The sequence below is a fragment of the Protopterus annectens genome, chromosome 10.part0, assembly GCF_019279795.1.
Source record: "Protopterus annectens isolate FY-2018-M chromosome 10.part0, PAN1.0, whole genome shotgun sequence".
Taxonomy (NCBI): domain Eukaryota; kingdom Metazoa; phylum Chordata; order Ceratodontiformes; family Protopteridae; genus Protopterus; species Protopterus annectens.
This window is the reverse complement of record NC_056744.1, coordinates 1,519,027,198-1,519,046,066: the sequence shown is the minus strand read 5'-3', so window position 1 is coordinate 1,519,046,066 and position 18,869 is coordinate 1,519,027,198. Positions and strand designations below refer to the sequence as shown.

At 36.8% G+C, this 18,869-nt stretch overlaps 1 long non-coding RNA gene across 1 annotated transcript in view; it reads left to right on the top strand.

Annotated features, from left to right (window-relative positions):
* Nucleotides 1–7,801: 7,801 nt before the first annotated feature.
* The window catches only part of LOC122812850, a 101,626-nt gene continuing 90,558 nt past the window's right edge, over nucleotides 7,802–18,869 (top strand). The window contains exon 1 of the long non-coding RNA XR_006366592.1: nucleotides 7,802–8,091. This is a non-coding gene — a long non-coding RNA (uncharacterized LOC122812850). The remainder of the gene's footprint in view (nucleotides 8,092–18,869) is intronic.

The following is an 18,869-nucleotide window of genomic DNA, read 5'->3' as shown; positions in this document are numbered from 1 at the left end:
TACCAGTGTGCAACATACCATCACCTCTATAACAAGGCCATTGTCTACTGCTATGTGCACAGGGACACCATATGGGAGTTAGTATACATGTACTGCCTATACAAGGACTCAAGCAGAATGTATGATCTGCTTCTCCCATTGAACACAAGGCCCTATTAGTGCCCAACAGGGGACACATTTGGAATTTGGTAGACATCAGCCTCATGGATGTGGAGGAGCATGTATGCTTTACACAGCTTGAAGAGAACAGCACTATGCCGGCATTTTACAACACGGGCTGGTCAGTACATACTCAGCATGATACATAGGCCAGGATTAGTATTTCTCATTTAATTACACAGCAGGTCACTTATAAGGCTGTTCACTCTTGTCTTTTGCAGATATGCTTGGTATGTTGTGTAACTGTGGTTGATGACTCCCATCCCAAAATCCAAGCCATGACTGAAATGGTAAAGTGTAGTATGCATTTTCAGGCACAAAACATTGTTGAGCATGTGTTTAGGCAAGTGATGTGATGCTTCTGCTACTGGGATATATCCAATGGCTCACTATATACTATGCATCTGAGATGTGAGGTGATTTGTGGTGCTGTGCCATGTTACATAATATGGTAGTACAGAAGAAGCTACAGTTTGGAAACATCATAGTACTGCCTGACAGATGTGCTGAAACACTGAATGAGGAACTGGGCACAGAGTCTTTGCAGAAGGCAGCTGCAGTAAGAAGGCAAAGGTGAGCACAAAACATTGCTACACTGGCAAAAAGGTGGCATCTAGTATATACCTATGGGTCATGATAAAGACTGCACAGGATAAAAAGGATGTATGCATTAACAATTCTAGGCTATGCATTATAGTGCATTGACTATCCATACTGGGCACCAGACATTACATAGCCAAACACAGACCAGATAGGTGGGAGGGCATAATCATTATTATTTGCACAGGTGAGTTGGAACACAGTGACATGTGATAGGATTATGGAGATGAATACAGTACATAATCAGGCAGGTTGCAGTTTTGGGGAGTCAGGGATTACACTTTCCAGTGGTAGGTTGAAACTTCCCTGACATGAACAGTGGCCTGGTGTACAATGTGGCCCCCCAGTTTTAGGGATGGTTTCATTATGTGTGAGGGATTATGTAGGAGCATGTATAGAAGCCAAGATGTGGTTCTCCTTGTTGGGATCCAATAGATGAACATCATCCATGATGGTGACAATGGCCACAGATAGGTGTGTCACTCTGATAGCTAACAGAGGATAGAGACAGTGTGAACTGCAGGAACCAGAGCAGCTGGCCTATTGAAGTATATCAGAGAAGGAAGCAGATAATCACTGTCAGTGTGGGAGCTTCCTTATTATCTGTTGAGGATGTACCAGATTAGTAGTAGAGGGTATATTTCAAGTTGTATACTGACTTAAAAGGGTCCTTCAGCAGAACATCAATGCATATCTGTTCACCAGGTACATGGATGCAGCAACTGCAACAACCTGCACTGCAAGTTATATCTGTGCCCCTAAGCTATCCATGTAATTTGTTTGAGCAAGTATTTGTGCCAAGCTCTTCTTAATGTGGTCATATGCAGTATGGTGACTGTGTGTGTGTGTGTGTGTGTGTGTGTGTGTGTGTGTGTGTGTGTGTGTGTGTGTGTGTGTGTGTTGTGCATATGTGTGCATGTGGAGAGAGAGAGAAATACACATATACATATGACACACACAGGTTTCACCAAAAAGAATGTTTAAATGAATATTGATAGGTACACATTTTTATACAAAATGAAAGTAGTGTTATTTTCTAAGTTAAAGGACAGTGGTATTCTTTACAAGGAGAAAGTTGGCAGTCATCTCTGAGCATTGTTAGCCATGTAATGGAGCAGCATCTGCAAGCTTCTGTAACTGAGGGAATAATAGCAGTAGACAGATCTATAGCAAGGCCAGAAAGACTGTAACCACTTATGAGGCTAACCAGAGAAGACCTCTGGGCTTACAAAGTCACCTTTCAATACTATACCTAGCAGAGGAGATGGGACCAGAGCAAATGATATTGAATGCTCCATGCCCAGGTGATAGGCAGTCTCCTGAAAACATTTAAGGACATGGAAGGGACTGAGTACAAAGTCAATGGTGAAGTCAGGAAATGTTAGCACAAGCAGGAATCACTTCTGAAACCCAGGCTCAAAGGTTTCATAACTGGACATAATCTCATAATGAAATGTTACAATTACAACACACAACTATGTGGTATAAACATATTCTCAAGTTATGTATAGAATCTGAGGATTAATGTACTAAGCAGAAAATTATGCAAGTATTAGCCACTGATACATTGAAATAGGCTTTAGACACTAATACCCCAGTGCCTAAGCTAGTGGTAGAGGAGACAGTGCCTTCATCTTCATGACCACCTGACTTTGCAAAATCCTCAGAGTTGGCTGGCTTACAGGTGAACTGTTTAAATTAATATAAAAAACATAATTAGAGGATGTGACTTTCTGCAGTGCAAGAGAAAACATCACTAGATTTGTGGGGAAAACACTTTTGCTTTTTATCAATACCTGATTTACAGATGGATTAGATATAAAGGATGAGTATATCAGAAATGAAGTACTTCAGTAAATGTTGTTTCCTTTTTTTCAATAATCATTTTTATTATTTTGCCAAACCATTATTCATTTCACACACTATTTACATTATGTACAAAATTGCTTCCAATGTTTAAGTTCCATTTTGAATTTCCCTATAATACATTAAGAATAAATATCATTTTAACCAAGTACAGGAAATTAAAATCACAAAAAATTAAACATAAAAGCATCTACAATAGACAATTTTAAACCAACTCAAGCCAATAATTTGTATTATTTCTACATTTTCTATCTAATCCAAGAATGTGTTGGTACACATACAGAATGTCCTGACGGAAAGTGGATAGGGACTGCTACGCCAAAATAATATTAAAGATTTGTTCCCAAATTTTTATGCTGTTTATACTTTTCTTATTATTTCTAATTAACAATTTGTGCGCTAATATATGCTTAATCGCTAACAGCCTGAAATTTTGCCACGACACCTGTGCTGGGTTCAACCAATTTGTGGCTATATATAATTTCATTAGTAAACTAATATTCATAATTACAATCTTTTTTGTTTTGTCCAAATTCTCCGGTGGAATATGTAAAATCAGAAATTCCCAGGAGAGTGTTGAGTTTTGGTAACCCATTTTTTGTAGTTGTAACTTTAAAGAATTCCATAATTTATAAATGCACTTGCAACTCCAGAACATGTGTAACAGGTCTGCTGTCTGATCTATACACTGTGGACATGTAGGTGACTTTTTTGAATCAAATTTATGAAGTGTAAGATGGGTATAATATGCATTGTTAAATATCATCAATTGAGTAAAGACCAGTTTTTGAAGTGATACGGATTTTAATGTTAAGTTAAACGCCTCTACTATTTTACTTTCATCTAGGGATGGCAATTTCTCTCTCCAGTATTTGGATAACAGAATATGATTATTATATTTTCTCTCTTTTGCCATTTTATACGCTGAGGATATATATTTTCTATCTTGTTGCAATGCTTCCCACAGCTGACCTGAAATAACTAGTTCCTCTTTTTTTATTTCAAAACTGGTAAAATAATTTATGGCCAAATCTTTTAACTGCCTCATTATAATTAAATAAGAGATGGGAAGATTCATCTCTTTTAAGATATCATGTACTGCTACTCCTAGGAAGGGGTATAAATCCCTTACAGTTAATTCCTTAATAAATGGATATTTCTTTAAGTCTATCAGTTGATTACCAATAGTTATATTAGGATTTCCATCAAACGGTTGAAACATCATCATATATTTTAAAAGGTTCAAGGAGGCAAACAGAGTTTGAGTCGCCACTGCCCATACCTTAATGTGTTCCATTAACTCATATTTACTCAATGTTTTTATATTCAAAAATGGTACAGCTTTAACATTAATTCTCTTCCCTTTTATATGTTTATAATTTAGCAGTACCCATTTGGGTATCCATTTTCTATTTTCGCTATCCAAGTAAGACACCCATAAAATCCTATTGGCCTGAATCACTGTATAATACATCTCAAAATCTGGTAAATCCAAACCCCCCCTCGTTTTAGGAGCCATCAGTTTTTCATAGGATATTCTCGTTTTTCTGGGTTCCCACAAAAATTTCCCCAGTCCTATCTGAAATTGCTTGAAAAAGGATTTCGTGATTTTAAGTTGTGCTGCTCTAAAAATATATAGCATTCTGGGGAGAACGTTCATTTTTATTATCGCTGCTCTTGCCATCATCGGTAGCTTCAACTTACTCCATCTTTTCAAATCCATTGTTATTCGGTCTCCAGTTGCCTTAATATTGTTGATGAAAAATTCTCTATTTTCAGTTGAAAAGTCAATCCCCAAATATTTTATTCTTTCTTCTGTCCTTATTCGTCCTATCAATGGTAGCATTGAAAAAGGTGTAGGTGTCTTTAGAGGGAATATTTTGGTTTTTTTAAAATTTAGTTTGTAATTAGCAATTTTCTCAAAGGTTTGTATTGCTGTTAGTATTTTTCTGTATCTGACCGGTGTGGTACTGTATATATTTAAATCATCTGCAAAAGCAGCCATCCTAACATTTATCCCAAGAAGTACAGGAGAATTATAAAAAACTTTTTGTTTCATATGAAGAAATAAAGGTTCTAAATACAGATTAAACAGTATGGGAGACAATGGGCACCCCTGTCGAGTTCCATTTTTAATTTGAATCCTTTTGGAACATTCATGATTTATATATAAACTAGTGTATGCATTCTTGTATAAATTTCTTAACATAGAAATAAAAAGCTGAGGTATATTGAAATATGATAATGTTTCAAATAAATAAGCCAAATTAACTCTATCGAATGCTTTTTGAGCATCAATTATTAAAGCATATATGTTCATATTTTTATACTTTGCATAAGATATTAAAGTATGAAGAGTTAATGTATTGTCTGTAGTCTGTCTCCCATCTATAAACCCCGCCTGTTCTTCTGATATTATCAAGTTTATTATTTTTTTTAATCTACTAGCTAGAATAGATGTCATGATTTTCATATCAATATTCAACAATGATATGGGCCTATAATTGTCTGGATTTTTGGGATCACTATTCTCTTTCAATAACAGAATTGTTCTTGAGGCATTAAAATGAAGATCATTGCTTCCATTCGAAATGATATAGTTAAAGGTCTGTGAAAGTACGGTGCTCAGAATCCCCCTAAAAGATTTATAAAATTCAGAGGTCATACCATCTGGTCCTGGGTCTTTATGTGGCTTTAGTTTCTTAATTGCCTCTAGAACTTCATCAACTGTAATCAATGCAGTCAATTCTCCCTGAGAATCCTCGTCAATCTTGGGAAAATTAATTTTCTGTAAGAACTCTTTCCTCTCTTCATCATGCCCATGAGTTTGTTGCTCACCATATATCTGATTAAAAATTGATTCAAAAATCTTCATGACATCTGACTTATCAGTATATAACGTATTATTATGATTTATTTCGGTAATTAATCGTGTCGATTTCGTCTGATTAATAATGCGGGCTAATGCTTTCGAGGGAGTTTGAATGTGATTTGCATATTTAACTAAACTTCTTTGTTCGTACAGTGTCAATTTTCTGTTATGCATAAGAAACAGCTCTTTCTGACATCTTAACAACTCAGTTTCTGTTTGCTCAGTGTAGTTACTCATCAGCTCCTGGTCCAATAATTGTACTTTAGTTTCCAGATCCAGTTGTTCTTTATTTTGGAGTTTTTTATAATAAGTGGCTTTCTGAATAAATAATCCTCTTAACAAAGTTTTAGTTGTAGCCCATTCTATATCTAATGGATGTTCATTACGGGGTATATTGTATACTAATTGTTTAAGAATCTCCTTAACTTCCTTTACTATATCTTCTTTGGTTAATAGGTATGGGTTTAAGGACCAATTATATCCTCCATGATTTTTAGTATTCAAAATATCGGTCTTTAAAGTTAAAGTTATTTTAGAATGGTCTGAGAGCTGTCTAGCTTGATTAGAAACCCTAGGGTCAAGTGAAATGAACACTTCTGGAATTAAAAAATCAATTCTTGACCACATTTTATGGCAGCTAGAATAGAAAGTAAAGTTTTCTGCCTTTGCTTGTATGTGTTTGTGTTTAAAAGGGTCATATAGTTTGAAATCCGTTCTCAGTTCTTTCAACGCTACCATTGCCTGCTTATTAAAAGCAGTCGAAGCTCCCAACTTATCAGTTTTAAAATCTTGGTAAGCATTCCAATCCCCCCCCATCACTATGTAACAGTTGTTATATGACTGTAGAATAGAGTAAATTGAAGCTATATAATGATGTTGGTTCACATTTGGGGCATAAACACGTAAAAGTACTATCGGCTTATCGAAATTTTCAGTTTTGAGAACCACCAAACACCATCTGCCGTCTTTATCTATTTTGTCCTCCAAAATTTCTCCTTGAAACTGATTCTTGATTATAATTGCCACCCCAGCACTATTCGTAGTCCCTTCCGCCTTTACAACCTTCCTAATCCATTTCTTGTCCTTCATTGTTTCCCATTGGTCATTAGTCAAATGTGTTTCTTGTAATAGAATAAAACCTGCTTTTGATTTAAAAACAAATGCAGAAACAGCTTTCTTTTTCATGTTCTGGAGTCCTTTAACATTCCAGGAATCTATTATCCACATTCTAAACTATGAATTGATGAATAATGGTATCTATTTTTGTTTTCCACCTTAAATTGACAAATGTTGGTATTACGTGAATTTTTGGAAGCAAAACAGCCATCCCATCCCTAAACAGTGCCTCACCACTATTCCTCCGGACCAGGATGAACATAGGTGTTTCACGTTGGATAACAATCTCCAAGTAGCTAAACTACTAATTCTATTAACTAACAATAAAATAGCATGCAAAAACCTACACCAACTATATCTACGTCTACAAAGTCTAACCCAGACATTCCCTACTAAACACCACACTCAAGTAACTACAGCTCTGAACATTTCCTACTATTCATGTAAACTAATTGTACCTGACATGTCAAATAATTCACTTTTAACAAACTTTAAATACAGCAATAATATGTTAGCATTATAATTACTTGTTCCAAAACCTTTTAACTAACAGTTTACCTAATACGCACACAGTTGTTATACATTTGTTTAAAACAAGCCATTATTTAGGTCAGCTATTTATCTTCAAAACATTCCTACAATATTGCATTTAATTTTTATAGATCATTACAGTTAGACATCACCTATATTACACAACTACTACTACTGTTTGCTAATTATACTATATGTATATATATATATATATATATATATTTTTTTTTTCTTCCTTCTGTTCTCCCCCTTCCCCAAACTGAACACAGTTAAAAGATACTTATTTATTCACTTATTTACTCACTAAATAAAACACAGTAGGTTACAAAAACAAGCCTGCAAAAGAGAGAAAAAAAAAAAAAAAGAAAAGAGAAAAAAACAACACAAAAAATAGACTGCATTACCTGGATTTACCACTAAGCCATAGTCTCTTATACAGCAACAGCCAAACCATACATTTTTGTCCATACAAGACACATTTTACCTTATTGATCGTATCTCAGTCATTTTAGCTCCAAAAAAGTCCCAAAAAGTTTCATTTTGATTTACAGCAGCTCTTCTTGCTTCCCAGCAGTTGTAGCAGTCCAGGCATTTCAATTTTCGAATTTTCGCGCTCGCGACGGGGGAACCAATTCGCGAACGGACCTCTGTATCACACTCAAAATGGTCCCCCTGCTTCCTTTACCTTGTTTCCTGCTTCCTCATGGGTCAGGAGCGCTCGTAGAAGCCATAAAACTTCGTGGAATCTTCGTGTTTCAGCTAGGAAGACGAGATTAAAAGATAAAACGGAGAATTGCCAGGCCTGCTGAAGAATGAAGAACACACAAAGGATTTTGAAGCCTCGGATTTTCGTAAATGCAGTCTCCCATTCATTTTAATGCAGGAAAAAGCCAGGATGTACTGTTCAATTTTCAGATGGTGGCAGAGCCTTAAACAGCTTCAAAAAGGTAGGTCTGGCTTCTTTTTTTGTATTTACAGTGTATTTAATGCCATCAAGAGTAAAGATTAAACTGTTAGGATATTTCATTTGAAATCTAATGTTTTTGTCAATTAGAAACTTACAGTATGGAGCCAGCATTTGTCTAGACTGTCTTATTTGTGCTGGTAAATCCTGTGTTATAGAAATTTTATAACTTTGCCACATTATAGATCCTCCAGATTTTTTTATGGTTAGAAGTATTTTATTCACATCCTGGAAGTTTAATATTTTGACATACACAGGTCTTGGTGTATTTGAAGCTTGGGAATTCCTGTAAGCTCTATGTGCTCTTTCTATGACAATTTGCTGAACATCCATAGAGTCCTTAAGTAATGTTTCAAATATTTGTATGATAGAAGTGTTCAGCTCATTATATTGGATTGATTCTGGGATCCCTCTGATGATTATGTTGTTACGTCTTGATCTTGCTTCCAGGTCCAGAATTTTGTTTTGCATCATTTGTATATCAGCCTCTTGTGATTCAGATCTTTTAGTGAGCAATGCTATATTGTCTTCATTTGCTGCTATTCTGGTTTCTGCTTTCTCCATTCTTGTTAGAATCCGATTACATGTCTCACTAAATGTTTGTGTTTGGGATGTTAGGTCTTGTAATGCATCTTGTATAGGCAACAATGCAGACTTAATTTCTTCCATCGTAACCTGTTGATCAGATTTCGCTGATGCCCCTGTTTTTGCAGTTTCTTGCTGTCTGAATGTTTTCTGTCTCTTAAATGTGGATTCCTTCTCTGGAGACTGTAATGCTGACAGTTTAGTTTTAGTAGTTGTAGTGTCCATATTTTTATCTTCTTTTGACATTTTGAAATGCTGCAGATAGAGATGATTACCAAGTAAAAGTTTCAGTAATGTGGTAATTCAGTCCTTTGTTTGTTGCTCTGTTCAGAATCAACCAAGCAATCAGTTCCAATCCTGTTGTCACCAAGTATTTTTTTTCAATTTTTTTTCCTCGATAAGATCGCTGACTTCTAGTAGATTATTAATTGCTGTCAATTAGTTGATTAACTCCAAATGTACATCCGCAGAGGTGATTTTTGTTTCTGGTCTTTGGAGAGCTGAAGTACTGCAGTGCTTATAGAATGGCAGCCATCTTTGTCCCGTTGTTTCCTAAATTCTTCATAAAGTTACTAATGGGGTTAACAGATAGTCATGTATGAGGAGGATACCTGGAGATGCATACAACTAAGAAAAAAATTGCATAATTTTGCTGGCCAGAAATAATGAAATAAGTTGAGAACTGGATACCCTGAATGCAATGGATAGACCTCACCAGGATTTCAAAAACTCTTGCTTCCAATGTCTGTCATTGAAGTACCATTTAAACACATCATCTTGGACATCATTATTCCGTTGGTAGAATCTACCAGCGGATTCCAATACATTCCAATTATTTTTGTTATGCTACCTAATACCCTCAGTATATTTAACCAATTATGGCCAGTGATAGATCTATAGCTATGGAAGTATTTGTTTATTTATTTTACATTTGTTTACCAGGGAGGTCCTCCTAGACAGAGCTGTCCATTTGCAGTGGCGGCTCGGGGAGAAAAGCTCCAGAACAATTGCTAACATACTATACATAAGATGAGCATTGTGGTTTACAGATACAGTTCTAAAATATAGCCAATGACATATGATTGCATAAGATATTTACATAAGCATAGTGGTTTAGACATACAAATAAAAGTATAGCAGGTAGTAACATATGGTTGTTGTTCATACAGTATGTTTAGTAGAGATAATCTTAAAGATGTACTGAAGATAACGCAAGAAAAGAAAACTAATAAAAAAAATAGTGTTGTAATTTTATTGGGTTGGGATACTTATGGAATAATCACCAACTAGGGCCTTCATGTCCAGAATAATGCACCGACTGTTCCAATACTTTAAAATGAGATAATTAAGAACTTCAGTCTGCCATACCCAAGTGGGTGTGTTAGTAGAGCATTTTAACCAAACATTAAAGCCTGTGCTAAAAAAGATAATTCAAGAAGGATCTCAAAAGCTGGGCCAGTTACACTACACCTTCTATCTGCTATCACTAAAGAAGTACTGCAAGCTGTGACGGGGTTCAGCGGTTTTTAATTATTGTATGGCAGGCACTCCAGATACCTGATAGACAATGCCAAAGAAACCTGGCTCTTGTAAGAAATCCATATAAGAGCCACAGAAAACTGTACCATTTTACAAGACAGACAAAAGTTAGTGATGTCCATTGTAGGAGAACATATGGCATGAGATCTTAATGTACAGTAATGAATATGCAATAGCGAAGTGAGGACCTGGGAGATTGAAAGCTAGAGGATAAACAGAATTTTTTTTTGTCAAATGCCAGAGTCCATTTGCAGTTGTAGTGAAATTAAGTCCCATAAACTATAAGCTTCAGCAGACTGGCAAGAAGAGACCACAGCAGGTATATCACTGTCTTAAAGCTCATGAGGGAGGTGCAAACCTCCTTACTCATCTTACTGGTAGAAGTTGATTAAACAGGTGGAGAGAGTAAGTTAACCTCTGTACCTGCAGAGCAGGTGGAAAAGACACTGTACAAACCACAAAAACAAGACATGAGAGAATTGTTATTAAGGAATAAAGAGATAGTCTCCAAATTATGTGACAGAACAAGTATGATCCAACACCACTTTAAAGTAATACCTGGAGGAAAGGTTAACATGAAACCTACTGAACACCAGAGTCACAGACAGGCAGTATGAGATTAAATAAAGAAAATATTAAAAATAAGGGTAACAATGAAAGTTTGGAAATGTTAGTAACAGACTTATAGTATTAGTCCCAAAACATGATAGAGCCATCAGGTTCATTAGTGGTTTTAGGACGTTAGGCAGCATCTCCAGGTTTGGCATCCCATACCTGGAGTAAACACCTTAAAAGAGAAACTAGGGATGGTAAGGTTCTTGTCCACACTTGATCTAACAAAAAGATATTGCCAAAGTCCCGTAACATCTCAAACCAGACATGGAACAGAATGTTCTGCCCCTTATGGCAAATATACTGCTGCTTATTTGAATGGTGTTTTCATTTACTGGGATTCCCAAATGCATGCATTTTGTGTTATACAAGATGCATGGACAGGGGCCATATTAACTTTTAATGCTGCTAAAAGCAAGCTAGGGATGACTTAAGTGCATTATTTGAGGTACATAATAGATAAGAAAATGGTCAGACTTAAAAAGATAAGCTAGAGGCAGTAAAGAAAACATTTTTATTAAATTTTGTTAATAAACATGGACATAAAGTATTAAAAATAAACAATATAGGTTCATAGATTAGTACTAGGCTAGCTGCCCCTGTGGACCATTTTAAGCCTAGACAATTACCCCATCTGAGAATGGAACACTGAAACTTGTGTTTTTAAGGTAAACACCTTAACCATTACACCAACCTCCCACCCACATAAAGCATAATAACTATTTACACTATATACAAACATCCATAATAAACATTTGTTTTATCCAAGAAAGGTAATCAATATTTATCTAACAATCTCTCCAATTTTTGGCAAGCTAGTCTTTTGTGTGTTACATTTGATGATCTCTGATAAATAGTTTGTATTTCTTTTTTACATACAGATTTTGCTATTGAAATAAACTCAGTAAATATAAGATCTTGCTTATTTTTCCAGTTCAATGTAATTATTTTTTGAGCAACAGCTAGAATTAACCAAAGAACAGGTAACTGATGTCTAGGGATTACACTTGGGGTAGGGACATTGAATAATATCAAAGAGATAGTAATTTGACAGTTATCATACCACATGGCTTAGTGAAATGTCTAAAAATCACTCCAGTATTGTGTGAGAGTTCTACATACGATAAACATATGAACCCAGTTGACTTGAAGAATATTACCACACCTCCAGCATTTGCTTTCATTACTCTTGGTTATAAGGTCAATTCTGTGTGGAGTGTAAAAGCTTCTATGAATAAATCTCCAAATATGTAATCTCCACTATAAAGATGATAAAGTGTTTTTTATTGAATTTAATAACTGTTTCTTATTATCGTTAGATAAAGATTCATCATTAATCTTTATGGAGAAATTCCAAAATGCTTGCTCAAAAGTAATCAAGTCTTCTTGTAGGATTTTATATACAGGTGATATGCTTAATTTATGTTCAATGTTCATCAAACTACACCATATGAATAGTTGTATCAATCTAGTTTCCAGATTTATTAACACTCTCATTTTATTTTCAACAAACTGTCTTAAAGATTGAATACAGAGCCAATTATCTTGACAGACATTATATCTGGCTAAGCGAAAGTTCATTGGTTGGATTTTCTTATTGTCTATAAACTGGTACCAAAACTTTAGATTATTCTCTTTAAGATTCCGCGTCTTATTGAAAATCTGGTGTATAAGCTATGGGAAATGTAATGAAAAAGGTGTTCTTTAAACTGTAATTGTTGTTGATTATATTTTTGAAAATATAAAATATTTGGTTTATACCATGTGATAAGTGGGTATATGTCTTATTATATAGGCAATATTCATGGAGTATCCAAAATATTTTGTTAATTCCAAAGGTTTCCTTAAACTGGGTTTCTGAGCTCTCAGAGGAGGTTATATGTATTTCATGTAGTTGTTTCCAGGTAGAGGTGTATATGGATGAAATCCAGTGTAGTATTATATTAATAATAACAGATTTGGAATATAATTCTATGTTGGGAAAGTCAATCCCATTACTGTCCCAGGCTTTAACATGCCATTTATAGGCTATTCTTGGTTTCTTTGGTAACCATAGAAAAGTTAGTAATAGGGAATCTATTTGTTTAAAGAATTTCTTACGAGGAGGTAAAATCAATGATTGCATGTAAAATAAAATCTTGGGCAAAATAATCATTTTTATTAATGTAAGTCTGTCTTCTATGGTGAAAAATGTTTTGTTCCACTTTTTAGTCAAGTAACTGATTATAGCTACCAGTTTAGTGAAGTTAAATTTAATATTCTCATTCCACGTATTCTTAATACTTATTCCTAGATAATTTATCTTATCATTTTCCCAGTTGAATGAATTGTATTTTTGCAAATTGTTATTTATTTTCTTATTGATTAAAAGTGTTTTGGTTTTATGTTGATTAAAATTGACCCCTGAGATTTTTTCCAAATAGAGTTATGGCATTCGTGATATGTTGTAAAGAGCCTTCTATGTCACTGGATATTAGTAGAATATCATCAGCAAAAAGCTGAACTTTTGGACAGTATCCCTCATTAACTTGAAATTATTTGGGTTACTTCTAATAAATGAAGCAAAAGGTTCCACTGATAAAGCGAAAAATAATAGGGATAGAGGGCAACCTTGTCTATTTCCCTTGTGAATTTTTACTGGGGATGATAGACATGAACCAATCTTAACATATGCTTTAGAATTACTATAAATATTTAATATCAGTTTAGTGAAATCTGAAGTAAAGCTAAATTCTTTAAATATTTTTTGTAAGTATGACCAACTAAGGGAATTTAATGCCTTATCACTATCCAGACTAATAATAGTTAATTGTTTCTTGGTTTTGTTTGCAATGTCTATTAGAGGTAGTAGATTAATAATATTGTCGTGCACTTTTCTATGTAAGATAAAGCCAGTTTCATTAAAGTGTATTAAATTGGGTAATATATTCTTTAGTCTTTTGGCCACGATAGACATTATAATCAATATTTAACAATGATATGGGTCAATAAGATGCACATAGTTGGGGGTCCTTAGCTTGTTTCAGAATGGAGGGAAATTATTGAGTACTTCCATTAGAATTCTTGACAAAGCCAAAAGTCATACGGGGATAAAGTCCAAAATTAGGAGCAAACTTTAAACATTGTTGTAATAAACTTACACAGTTGCAAGAATAGCATGTTTTGCATTAGCATGCATATTCAAAAGGATTTTAAAAGTTGCTACAATCATATAATTACCAAGGAATGTACGATTTAATGACAATACAAATTTCAGAATTATTCACTACTTGTGCCTTTCAAATAAAATACTAGAGAAAATTGTATGTGATCAAATTTTTTAATAAATTTACAAATATGGTGCAAAGACAGGCCATACTACTACCATCTATTTTCTTACCATCCATGTTTTAACTAATATGGACTTGGGTAATTTTATAAATGCAATAGACCTTAAATGAGCCTTTGAGATGCTTTTACAAAAACTCTTATTAATCTCAGTTTTTTCTAAAGATATTATTGATTGGTTGAGGAATTACCTTGTAAGCCATTTTTTATGGCTTAAAGTAATAACTCACTTGCAGTTGTAAACAGACTGTCTGAAGTTATTCCTCATCATTTTTTTGTTCTGGCCTTTACTTTTCCCTCTGATCATAACTGGATTCCCTTGGGATCTTCCTCACATCTCATGCACCTTATATCCAGATGATACTGTCTTTAATATGGAAACCAGATTATCACATTATCAAATATTGATTGGAAAATAATTTACCTCTATCTGAAATGGATAAATGCTAAAACTGGACAATTAATACTAAGAAATCTACAGCTATGCTATTTGACACACCTGAAAAAAATTCCCCCTGCTCTATCTCACTATTAAAGATCCTAATGGCATAGCTGTACTTAACTGTGTCTCTTATCAAAGGTATTCATGTAAAGAGTTAGACAAAAAAACTAATTTTAATCTGCATAACAAATTAATTGCCAACAAAATTCATAATTAACTTAAAAGGTGCCTACAAAATTTATCAACTACTTATAATGAAAGCTAGAAAAAGCATTGGAATATAACTTGTGGATTCATCCATTTATCTGAACTTGAAGAATATCATTGTGTGGGTGTACTTAGGGACACAATGGAATGTGTGTGCATCAACAACTGCTCAGTAATTCTGATTCTTAAAAAAAATATTTTTTAATCCCTGAATCCATCAACCAATGAAAAATCTCTACTAAATGGCTTCTAAACTCACCTGGCCTCAGGTGTTCAACAAAAGTAAATGTGTGACTGAGTGGATTTAAGGACAACACAAGGTTTGTAAATATGTCAGGAGAGATAGTAGGCAAGCTTAAAGTGAAGTCCAGGAGAGGCACTGGGAAAAGCAAAATGGGCAACTCAGTGCTGCAATCCTCCCACTCCTCTTAAATTTCTCTAATTCAGAGGTGAAGTCAATATCAAATGGTTAAAAAACACTAGTGAAGCTATTAAAGATAAAGTAATGGCTGTTCATCAAAAACATGAGCAACACCACCAGGGCATAGTGAACCATAGTGACATGCTGAGTATATAGTCCCAACAGGTCTTGAGATTTTAAGACTGTTGAAAGAAGACAGAACTTAAAACACATGCTATGGAAAATGATGACAGGAGAAACAATCTCTGAATCCTGAGTCTTCCTCTAGGATAGGAACGTCAGGTACCTGTGCCTGGCAGGGGTGCTACTGACACTATCAGGTACTAAGCCAGACTGGGTACTATCCCCAGAGGTGGATGGATGTACACTGGACTCAGGTCCCTGCTAGGACTGTCCAGAGCCATGTGCATGTGGTCTTCTAGGATGTTCTATTGACAGGCCACCCCCAACATTACTGGGGCTGGTACTGGCACTACGGGAGTGGCTGTGACTTGAGGGACATCTGCGGCGACTGCCAGCTGCTGATGTTGCTGGCATACGTCCACATCAACGACTCGACCATCCCGCACTATCCTGACACATGGACATGACATTGTGGAAGATATCTAATGTCTCTCCCCAACGTCTATCAGTGACCTCTGTGTTATTTTGGATGGCACCTGCTAGGTCACGGATACTGTCAATGACAACGGTGTTAGGTGTCCTCTGTGCCCTTAGTCCCTGTCTGATGTACTGTTCCATACATGCCTGTGCCTCCATGACAGCCTGGAACATGCATGATATTGTCCGACCTGTGGCACATTTGCCAGTGGCATGATGAGCAGCAGTGCTCCTACGAGAACCCCTGGACATCTGCCTATGTGGTACCATTCCAGACATCTGGGTATGGCTGCTGTGTCGGGATGCATGTGCCATGGATACCACACTGTCCTGGCCAATGCCAACTGTATGCTGTCCCTCAGCTAAGGGAATTGGTGATGGATGTATTGGCAGTATGACTGTATGCATTGATGGGGTGGACAGTTGTGTACTGTTGATTGGTGGCCCAATGACAGACCCTGGCAAACATGCCTGTGCCTCAACATAGCTATCATCAGTATCACTATTTTGCTCAGTGACATCAGTTTCCCTGCTGCAGTGAACCAGCCCAAAGTCAGCTCCTGTGACAGGAAGACAGGAAACACACTTTACGACCTGTACATGATGTCAGCACAAATGCACACATGAACACATGAATACATGCACACATGCACACATGAACACATGCACACATGCACACATGCCCACAAATGCACTCCTCACTAAAACACACACACACACACATACACACACACACACACACACACACACACACACACACACACACACGCACACACACCACCAGCAATCCAGAACATACTCAATAGTGGGTGATGGTGGGGTACAGTATCACAAGGCAAACAGTTATATAACACATGTCAGCATACAGGACATGTGTTTCCCAACAGCATGCAGTGTGGGTGTTGACAGCCCTTGCCAATAACACTATACATGTCTTTGATGAATGTGTGTTGTTGTTCAGTGATTGGCCTCACCCTGGAACGCACTGTGTACATGGACATGACAGTGCAGTGCAAGTATTAAAAGCTGTGTAATGTCTGGTGCACCATCTCTCACAGGTATACATACCATGGCTGGATGTGTATCTGTGTGTCACATAGATATCCATGTCTGATTATAGCATCTGTGTCTTCAGCAGATAATTGTGGACACAGGATTAGCACATGCATGCTAGGTATACACACAGGATGAGTGGTGCATGTTTACCTGATGGAATACCATTGCTCAACATGGCCATTGTACCGTGGTTATGGTGAGTGTAGGACATATTGTGGACATGCCAGTGCCAGACATGACATGGCATGCTACAACACAACTGCAACATTAAACATCACACAGACACAGTGTATGTCATGTGACCTATACACTCTATAGCATTACAAGACATATATGTGTCACTTTGTACAAATGGTGATTGTTATGCATATTGTGTATAGGTGCCTATGTTTGCACACACACAACAGTGAGGTGCATAGCAGGTAATGCTATGTGCAGTACTGTGGTCACTGTAACTGGATGGGGTGTACTACCATAAGACATCATCATGCAGCATCATGTGGTCACTCAAGGCTACTAATATGTGCCAGACTGGCACATACCATGCTGTACTGGAACTGCAGTACCATGGCTACATTCACCATTTCACAGCCAGTTGTTACATGGGTTTGTAAGGTGCACAATAGGGGGTATTGCCAACCATGAATGTGCTACGTGTCGAAGAGTGTCGCACAGCCACATGTGAGGCATCTACCCCTCAGGTATATTATGTGTGCTGTGTGGATAACGTGGGATACTGTAGTGTCACCTTACAGAAGGCGTCTGAATATGCCATGTGTAGCATGTTAACGTGTACTGCTTATGACAAAGTTGTGTATGTTGTGTGCATGTGTATCGACTCTGCCTATCCAATGTCCACTTCAGTGTTGCCACAATTGTGTGGGATGCTCTGTGTATTGCATGTGTTTTAGGCAGCTACCCACGTTACTGGGATGTGCATAGTCTCACAGCAAACATGCACAGTATGCATTATGCGTATGTGTGTTACGTGTACATGGCCTACACCTCACCTATGACATGCACATTTAATTAGCAATATTAAAGCTAGAACATACTCACCAGCATGGGTCAGCTGCCTTGCTGTCACACAAGAGGGACCTACAAGGATATGAGACACTTTGTCAGTGGTAACAACTGTGGCATTGCTACTGTGTGTTTGCAGTCGTACAGTAGTACAACGGTTGACAGTCATAGGCCTACAGATTGTATTCCTAATTATTACTATTGCACAACACTAGGCACCACATCATCTAACTACACAGTACACATCTCACATAAGCATGCTCTAACAATAGAGGTAACAGTAGTCTACAGCTATGCCATGTAACCTGCATGCTCCATGTCAACTTGCTGGGTGGCTCCGGCCTCCATGATGACACATGTTAGTTGTTGGAGTTGTTGTTGGCCAGGAGCCACCTGGCTCAGGAGCAGCTCCTCCACTCTGGTGAGGGGAGGATGGATGGCTACCCCCCCCCACCTGTGGCAAGCTGTTGTCTGCAGATATCAGATGCATGCTGCCAGACATGTCTAATTAAATCACTGCAGTGATGGCGTACCTGCTCATATGTCCAGTTATGCATGCCTATGTCATTTACCCTACAGACAAGCTCTTGCCACAGCACAGTCCGTTCATGCTGGTCCTGGCTGGTTCTGGAGAACAGCAGGGCATACTGCTGCACGAGGCTGGCTGTGATAACCTCTTCCTCCGCCGTGCTAGAGGCAGGATTACGATGGTGGGACATAACCCTGGAAGACAATGAAACAATATGTGTGAGCAAGTCATGTGGCACATGTAACTTTCTAAAGTACAGATATCAATTAACTGCCATATACAGCAACCTATTGGCTGTCAGAAAAGACACACTTTCAATACCACATATCAGTTCTCAACCCACAACTGCCTGACAGTGCCTGGCACACTCTATATATCAAACCACATTTTGCACAGCAACAATGTTACAACAATATGTAA